Raw genomic sequence first — 9,085 nt, 5'->3', positions numbered from 1 at the left:
TTCGTGGGGAAGAAGTGCAACTGCCTCGCTCTTCAGGACTGGAGTGGTGTGGGGGGGGAGGCAGGATTGGAGAAAAGGAAGAGAAACGAGGGACTAGAATCATGTGGGTTCAGGGGACTGGAGTGGTGCGCCGGGGACCATGTGGTTTTTGTGTGCGTCACGTGGGGGCCGCCTTCCCTTTCTTTCCTTTTTGGATTGGGTAGGGACAGAAACTTACCATACCTAGGTGGCCGCTCGGGACCGCTAGGGAGCCAACGGCTGCTCCCTAGACGCGTCTTATTAAAAACCATTATTTAATGAATAGTATGGTCGCATTTGTATTTTCTTCACTAAGAATACCATGGGTGTCAATACATCATGAAACTTCACACGTGAGTAGAATGATCGACTTAGGTTCATACCGCGAAATTTCAGAATTTTTTATTTTTTCTAGTAGTTTTTATAAATTTACTATTCATGTGTGTGCGCGTGCACCCATGTTCACCTTTGTATTTTCGTTTAGCCTAGTGCTATACTTTCCAGTATGACCAGCCTAACTAAACCTTTGTACTACTTTGTATGTGTAGCATTATTGAAGGATTAAAAAGAAAGTACAGATCGAGAATGGACGCTGGCCGTTGGATTTTCCCACGGGCGCCCCACATCCGACACTGGACTGATCACACACGTCACCGCGTCCACCTGCCAAAGCCACACACACAATAAAACCCTAGCCGCCGCCCTCACGGGCTCACCCATCATTAGTTTAAGTGTGAGGCAGCGGCGTGCATCGGCGCCGGAGGCGTGCGCTCACCCCGCCTCTCCGCTCGTCCCGCTCGCCGCGGCCGATGACCGCACCACCCGAGACCGCGGCCACCCGAAAAAACGGCGGCGATGAGGAGGCCCGGCCCTTGGCGCAGACCCGCGCCCCCGAGCGGCGGCAGCGTCGGATCCGGCTGCCTCGCGGGGCCAGCCCTCCCGTCCGCGCCGCGCCGCGTCGCCGCCGGCATGGAGGCCCCTGCTCGGGCAGCCTCCGCGGCGTCGTCGGCGTCGCTGCGGCGGCGGGGTCTTTGGGTACCGCGTGGCGGGGGACCGGCGCGGCTTCCGGTCGAGGGTTCTGGCGACGCCAAGCCGTAGATCTGAGCCGCCGTCCGCACCTCGTTTCCTCCATGTTTCGATCTGGTACCCCACCCCCACCACCTCATCTGTAAATGCAGTGATTGGGGTCGATCGCTCGCTGGTCCAGATCAGGGTGCGCCGCCTCCCACCAGTTCATCCACACCCTTTCTTTTCGCGAAAATCCCTGCCTACTGTAACCATTCGGTTAGACCTTTTGCCCTCCCAACACCAGGAAAAGTTTGAATTGTGTGATTTATAATAGAGTGTGCATATTAGTGCAACCGTGGCATAGGCAATTCAATATCCAACAATTTAGAATTTCAAATGCAGAATACTTAGCATTGCATAGACAACTCAATATCTGACAAAAGGAAAGTGGAAAATAACATATCATTTCAGCTGTTCTGGACGACTTGGACATGGGGTTTGGTTCCACGTTGTCGAGTCCTTCAATGCCGCCATGCCCGCTGCCGCTCTCACCTTCTTCTCTTTTTAGTTTGTAACGACTCGAACATGGGGTTTGGTTCCACGTGTGAGGCATGTGGGTTTAAACCCTGGCTCTGGTGGGGTTGAAGCCTGACGGTTTGGGGCGGGTTTGGAAGGCGTATAAATCTGGCAGGGTCCAATCGAAGGCGCATATAAGGTAGGTCGGGATACAACCCTCACCGGGGCCAAAACCACGTGGTTCGGCCAGGTTTTGGTCAGATCCCGGTGTGGGTAGGATTAACGAACAAGGCCTTAAGGGGTAGGGATGGACTCAACGATGATAGGAATTGACCGGTGGCACTGCCAGAACCTTTACAATTACTTTGGTGATGTTGTGGTGATCGATAGCTATTTTTGTTGTGGAATTCTGCTTTTGTACGCCGGAGATCACCAACGCCACCGTCAGTGGCGGAGCGTTACCAACAAATATTGGAAACTCGTTATCATCATCATCATTATCATCTTCGTCTCTGTCTCAATAACCTTGGTCCTCCTTGGTTCACAGGATTATATAAACGAGGGAGAAAAGAGGCTCCAGAAGTTCTTATAACCCAGCTCAAGTGGTTTCAAGCATTGCTTGGTGCATCTATATGTAAGAATTCACGGATCATGGAGTATCAGTTAGAGCTGGATTTAAATTCCTTCATGAGCCCCAGCATAAAGAGTGATAAAAAGTGAGTTTTGTTTCTTCTCTTTTGATCAAATTCCCCATGCAGCCAAGTATATGGCTGAGAAATAATTTGTTGCTTCAGGGATCTCAAAAATATGATTTGTATGGAGCTGTACAACATTAGGGTGAATCTTTATTGGGTGGTCACCTACGTTTGCTATATCCATTTGTCACAAAATGATTAATTTCTAATAAATAATGATGCGTTAATTTATTTACATCTACTAATATTTCTTACATCCTTCACTCAGTTACATGATTCTAAAATTCTACACTGTAGTTGTAGAAAATTGGCAAATATTAAAGTTTTGAGTCATAAAGTATATATTTTATTCCATGTCAGTGAAGGTTCATTCCATTGGTTCTCTGCCTTAAGAAAGGAAACAACGGTTCCAGTGGCAGTTATAACTTGGACTTTGATAATTCTCTAGCTGAATCGGTCCTCAGACCAGTAGCTTCCAACTGCGACAGCATTAGTAAGGGCAAGTGCCTTATTGATCTGGTTATTACTCAAGAGAAAGCAATGTCAGAGGAGCAACAGTCTGAAGAGAAGCTGATTATGTATATGTGAGGAGAGTGTATATTCGACAGCAGTATATGCGGGAGTGTATATTCAGACTGCTGTTGAAGCTCATCTGGCATTGCTTTCCCTTGAAGTGTAGTCTCATTATTAATGCACTTTCCCTTAGTAATGCTGTCAGAGTTGGAACCTACTGGTCTGAGCAGCAGTTCAGCTGAAGAATTGTCAGACGCCGAGCCATGGAGATGTTGTTTACTTTCTTAAGTAATGTGGAGAACCAAGGGGCTAAACCTTGCTTGGCGTAGAATAAAAGATATGCTTCGTGGCACAAAGCTTGATATTCGCCAATTTTCTAAACCTACAACATAGAAGTTTAGAATCATGTAATTGAGTGAAAGATGTAAGAAATATTAGTATGTAGTGATCATTTATGAGAAACCAATCAATTTGTGACAAGCAGATATAATAAACGTAGTGACCAACCAATAACGATTAACCCTGGTTTGTGAATAGTGCATGGCTTTATGATTAAGCTCAGTTTGTGGTTGCTGAACTGTGTTGTGCTGAATGGACTTTCCATTTTGGCGAGTCTTCTAGACTTGCTCTTAGCTGGTTATAACAACCAGGTCTAATAATCAAGAAACAAAATCCTGAGTCAGGGTGATGATGATTGACCATGGCTCATATAAGCATGCTCTCGAGCAATTAAGGCACCTGTGGGTATTTTGATCATGTGCATATTTTAGTGGCACTGTCCTTGGATGGTCATTTCTTATGAGTGATAACCAGGGCAGTTTCACCAATGTATGAACAGATTGATCTGGTGATGGAGACACTGGGGTAAGGGTCGTATGATCGTGCAACGACGAATCTGAGGCCACTCAAATGCAGATCTGGTCTCAAGCACATTGTACCATGTTGTTGCCGTTCTGTATTTGTGTTTCGTGCATCTTTGATTTGCAGGATTTTAAGAACACATCGAAGGAGATAGCATACTCTTTGTTGGTTCATCATATATCATATGATTTTGCATGTAGACGTCACTATTGATTGATGCTCTGCAAGATTCTGATTCCACCTTAAGTTTCTATGGATGACCACAAATTCTTACGGATCCTGTATGCCAAACAATACCTTTCCTTTTTTGGTTGATGTAAAAAAAATATTGTTTGTATTGCTATTGCTTGATGTTCTGCAAGATTCTGGTTACTTCTAATTTTTTGGGTACTATTTTGGCTGTTGCTTGGTCATTTGATCTTTCCTTCCTAGTTCTACTCACTGTTTATTGTTTGTGATCATTTTGCTACTCTCCGGAGATACTTTTGGTTTATCTTCTCTTAAGTTTTTTTCCTTAGTATAATATAATCTCTTTATGAGCAAGTTGCACTTTGTTACACTAGGAAGACTTGCGTTCAGAAATGTATTGGTTGGATGACTTGTTTTAATTAGTTTCCATACTATGTTTATTTGTTTCCTACAAGTTGCCAGTTGCAGCTATTTGTTCTCGCGTGCTACAAAATAACGATGCTACTGTTTTTTTAGTACTGGATTGTTAATGTAAAGAGTGACTGAGGTAGCATGTCGCATGTTGCTGTTTGTAACCATAAGCAACGTGTTGACACTTGACAGCTTTGATAGAGTGGCTGGGTTAATCTGTGCCATCAAGGTGATATTTCCTTATTGCTTTCTTTTGTTCGTTGCGAAGATTTTCCCAATTTTGTCTGTTTGCCACTGATTTTTTTTGGATCATGCACTAGACAAAAGGTTGGTGAACTTTGAAGGATATGTGTTTTTACTAGCTTCTAAACTTCTTTTTTTTGCTAAGCAAAGCATTTGGGGTAATTATGTGTTGTCGCAGCTTTCTCTTTACATATATAATTTTGCATTGCTTTGTCTTGCACTCTTCCTGGTTAGCTTATAACAGTCGCGGCCTTTGCCCATTTAGACGTACTCCCTCCATCCGAAAAATATAAGAGTGTTTTTGACACTCTTATATTATGGCTAAGCAAAGCCTTTGGGGTAATTATGTGTAGTGTAAAAAATGCTCTTATATTATGGGATGGAGGGAGTAGTAACTATTTAAACATCAGAATTCAGTATGATTTTGGTTACCACCACAAGTTTGTCTATTGACAAAACATGGTCCGGGAAGGCCACATCTTTCTGTAGAAGCCCATCTTGTCTGCTATGTGGTAATGATCGCTGGCTATTTTAGTTGTGAAATTGTGCTTTTGTAAGCCGGAGATCACCACCTCACCGTCAGTGGCGGAGCGTTACCAACAAATATTGGAACCTTGTTTGCATCATCATCTTTATCATCTTCGTCACTGCCTCAGTTACCATCCTCTTTGGTTCACAGGATTCTATAAACAAGAGAGAAGAGACTCTAGAAGTTCCTGTAACCAGCTCAAGTGGTTTCAAGCATTGCTTGGTGCATCTACATGTAAGAATTCATGGATCGTGGAGTATCAATTAGAGCTGAATTTAAATTCCTTCATGAGCCCCCAGCATAGAGTGATAAAGAGTGAGTTCTGTTTCTTCTCTTTGATCAAATTCACCATGCAGCCAAGTATATGGCTGATGCATAATTTGTTGCTTCAGTGACCTGAAAAATATGATTTGTATGGAGTTGTACAACACTAAGGTGAATCTTTATTGGCTGGTCAACTACGTTTGCTATATCCATTCGTTACAAACTGATTGATTTCTAATAAATAATGATGCGGTAATTTATCTACATATAGTCATATACTAATATTTCTTACATCTTTCGCTTAGTTCCAAGAATCTAAACTTTTATGCTGCAGTTTGAGAAAAATTGGCAAATATTAAGCCTTGGGTCACAAAGTATATATTTTATTCTATGTCAATCAAGGTTCATCCCATTGGTTCTCCGCCTTAAGAAAGGAAACAACGTTTCCAGTGGCAGTTATAACTTGGACTGTTATAATTCTCCAGCTGAATCGGTCCTCAGACCAGTAGTTTCCAACTCCGGCAACATTACTAAGGGCATGTGATTATTGATGTGGCTATTAATCAAGAGAAACAATGCCAGAGAGCTTTAGCAACGGAACCTGATTATCATATTTACATGCTGTTGAAGCTCATCTGGCATTGCTTTCTCTGAACAGTAGTCTCGTTATTAATGCACATGCGCTTAGCAATGCTGTTGGAGTTGGAAGCACCGGGTCTGAGCACCGGTTCAACTGAAGAATTATTGATGCCGAGCCATGGAAACACTGTTTCCGTTTCCTTTCTTGAGTAATGTGGAGGGGGATAAACCTTGTTTTTGTTTGACATGGGATAAAAGATATGCTTCGTGGCACAAGGCTTGATATTCGCCAATTATCTATTTCTGCAGGTTCACCCCTAGCCTACCCCAACTTGTTTGGGACTAAAAGGCTTTGTTGTTGTTGTTGTTGTTGCTGTAGAGTGCTTAGTGCATAATCATTTATGAGAAACCAATTAATTTGTGACGAGCGGATATAGCAAATGTAGTGACCAACCAATAAAGATTAACCCTGGTTTGCGAATGGTGCATGGCTTTATGATTAAGCTCGATTTGTGGTTGCTGAACTGAATGGACTTCCCATTTTGGCGAGTCTGCTAGAGTTGCTCATAGCTGGTTATAGCAACCAGCTCTATAACGAAGAAACAAAATCCTTAGTCGGCGCTATGATGATTGACCATGGCTGATATAAGCATGCTCTCAACTTCTCAAGCAATCGAGGCGCTTGTGGGTATTTTGATCATGTGCTTATTTTAGTGGCCCTGTCCTTGGATGGTCATTTCTTATGAGTGATAACCAGGGCAGTTTCACCAAGGTAAGAACAGATTGATCTGGTGATGGAGACACCGGGGGAAGGGTCGTGTAATTGTGCAAAGGCGAATCTGAGGCCACTCAAATGCAGATCTGGTTAGACGGAGGTCAGTAGGTATTAGGAGATTAGAATAACCAATATCCTCACTGGCATAGATAATTTTGCACGCTATGGTTGACCATCAATTATTATGGGTTCTGTATGCCAAATAATGCTTTCCTTTTCTGTTTAATGCAAAAGTATTGTTTGTATTGCTATCGTTTGATGTTCCGCAAGGTTCTGGTTCCTCGTAAATGCAGGTTGAGCATGTTGTTTGGTCATTGGTTCTTTCCATTCTCCTAGCTGTGCTTGTTCTTTACTGTTTGCAATCATTTTGCTGCTTTCAGGAGATAGCATATTCCCGGTTGGTTCTTCAGTCATCTAATCCATGATCATTTTGCTGCTCTCAGGAGATAGCATGCTCTTGGTTTGTTCATCATATATCATATGATTTTTGTAGGCATTACTATTGATTGATGCTCCGCAAGATTTCATATGATTTTGCATGTAGACATTACTATTGATTGATGCTCCACAAGATTCTTGTTCGACCTTAGTTAAATTTCTATGAATGACCACAAATTCTTACGGGTTCTGTATGCCACGCAATGCCTTTCCTTCTTTGGTTAATGTAAAAAAAATATTGTTTGTATTGCTTGATGTTCTGCCAGATTCTGATTACTCCTAAATTTTTGGGCACTATTTGATTTTGCTTGACAGCCATTTTTGGTGTTTTACATTTCAGATGAAATGTAGGCAGATCATGTTGCTTGGTCGTTTGATCTTTCCCTCCTAGTTCTACTTGCTCTTTATTGTTTTGATCATTTTGCTGCTCTCCGGAGATATGTTTGGTTTATCTTCTCTAAGATTTGTTCCTTAGTATAAATATAATCTCTATGAGCAAGTTGCACTTTGTTACACTACGAAGACTTGCTTTCAGAAAATTATTGGTTGGATGACTTGTTTCAGTTAGTTGTCTTACTATGTTTATTTGTTCCCTGCAAGTTACCAGTTGCAGTTATTTGTTCTTGCGTGCTACAAAATAGTGATGCTACTGTTCTATTAGAGCTGGATTGTTAATGTAAAGAGTGACTGAGGTCTGAGGTAGCATGTTGCATGTTGCTGTTTGTAACAATAAGCAACGTTTTGACAGCTTTGATAGAGTGGCTGGTTAATCTGTGCCATCACGGTGATATTTGCTTATTGCTTTCTTTTGTTCGTTGTGAAGATTTTCCCAATTTTGTTTGTTCGCCAGTGAATTTTTTGGATCATGCAAGAGACAAAAGGTTGGGAACTTGAAAGGATACATGTTTTTACTAGCTTCCTAACCTTTTTTTTTTGCTAAGCAAAGCCTTTGGGGTAATTATGTGTTGTTGATGCCTTCTCTTTACATATATAATTCTGCATTGCTTTGTCTCCCACTTTTCCTGGCAAGCTTATAACAGTGGCGCCCTTTGCCCATTTAGACGTAACTATTTGAATTATCAAAATTCGGTATGATTTTGGTTACCACCACAAGTTTTTCTATTCTCAAAACATGCTCCTGGAAGGCCACATCTTTTTGTAGAAGCCCATCTTGTCCGCTATGTATTTTAAAACAAAGTCCTGATTCGGGACGATGATGATTGACCATTTCTGATATAAGCATGCTTTGTAGCAATCAAGTTAGGTGTAGGTATTAAGTTGGGTCCTCCCTCTTCTCTTGGATCCGTTCCGATCATGTACTAAGAGCAACTCTAGCAGATTTGTCATTTTTTGGGTTGCTCTGTCCTTGGACTGTCATCCGAAATTTTTACTAACACTAATTAATAATTCATTAATTTTGAAACTTGTCAAGGGGTGGTGGAAATTTTAAAAATGGGAAGGACGCAACGAGCAATAGCGACCAGGGCTGGATGCTATTGAGAACAGCGTCCAGGTGTGGACGCCATCACAAATAGCGTCCAGGTATGTTGTTCGCCCAACCATAAGATTGGACTAAACCGGGTCGTTTCCTAGCAACAGATAGAAGCTCCGTGAAATTAAGTTATGCTAGTTTACGAGAAGCCAAATTTCCAGTCGTGAATCTATGGTACATCAATTTGAAATTAAGATATTCACTTTCTACACGTTCATGTTTGTAGGTGAATATAAGAACATGTTAATCTTCTGGTTTAGTTGGATGGTGAAGTGCAACATGGATCCGTGGGTGTGGAGTATAGTGTTCCTCCCAAATTAGCATTTCCTCCGAGAAGACATCAAGAGTGAGACATGCTGATGACTTGGAACTGATAATGACAGTCCTCAAAACAACCTGAATATCCAAGCTCGCTTTGATATTGTAGCTCCTGGATCATATTATTTTCAATTAAGTCCAGTATATGAGGAAAGAGGATGGACCATGATTTTTGAGAAGACCAAGTCCCGGACAACATGACAAGTGATAGATTTATATGTTAATTTTATGCAAAA

General features: G+C 42.0%; 1 long non-coding RNA gene across 3 annotated transcripts; it reads left to right on the top strand.

Annotated features, from left to right (window-relative positions):
- Nucleotides 1-734: 734 nt before the first annotated feature.
- On the top strand, nucleotides 735-9,085 carry LOC109743124 (uncharacterized). Of its 3 annotated transcripts, none has more exons than XR_012189827.1 (5): nucleotides 735-1,161; nucleotides 2,090-2,258; nucleotides 5,134-5,298; nucleotides 8,472-8,581; nucleotides 8,758-9,085. It is a non-coding gene; the product is annotated as an uncharacterized lncRNA (long non-coding RNA). The 3 variants fall into 3 exon arrangements; XR_005762715.3 differs by having other exon boundaries at nucleotides 735-1,231; XR_005762714.3 differs by having other exon boundaries at nucleotides 735-1,302.

The sequence above is a fragment of the Aegilops tauschii genome, chromosome 7, assembly GCF_002575655.3.
Source record: "Aegilops tauschii subsp. strangulata cultivar AL8/78 chromosome 7, Aet v6.0, whole genome shotgun sequence".
Lineage (NCBI taxonomy): Eukaryota > Viridiplantae > Streptophyta > Magnoliopsida > Poales > Poaceae > Aegilops > Aegilops tauschii.
This window is presented reverse-complemented; position numbering and strand designations above follow the sequence as displayed.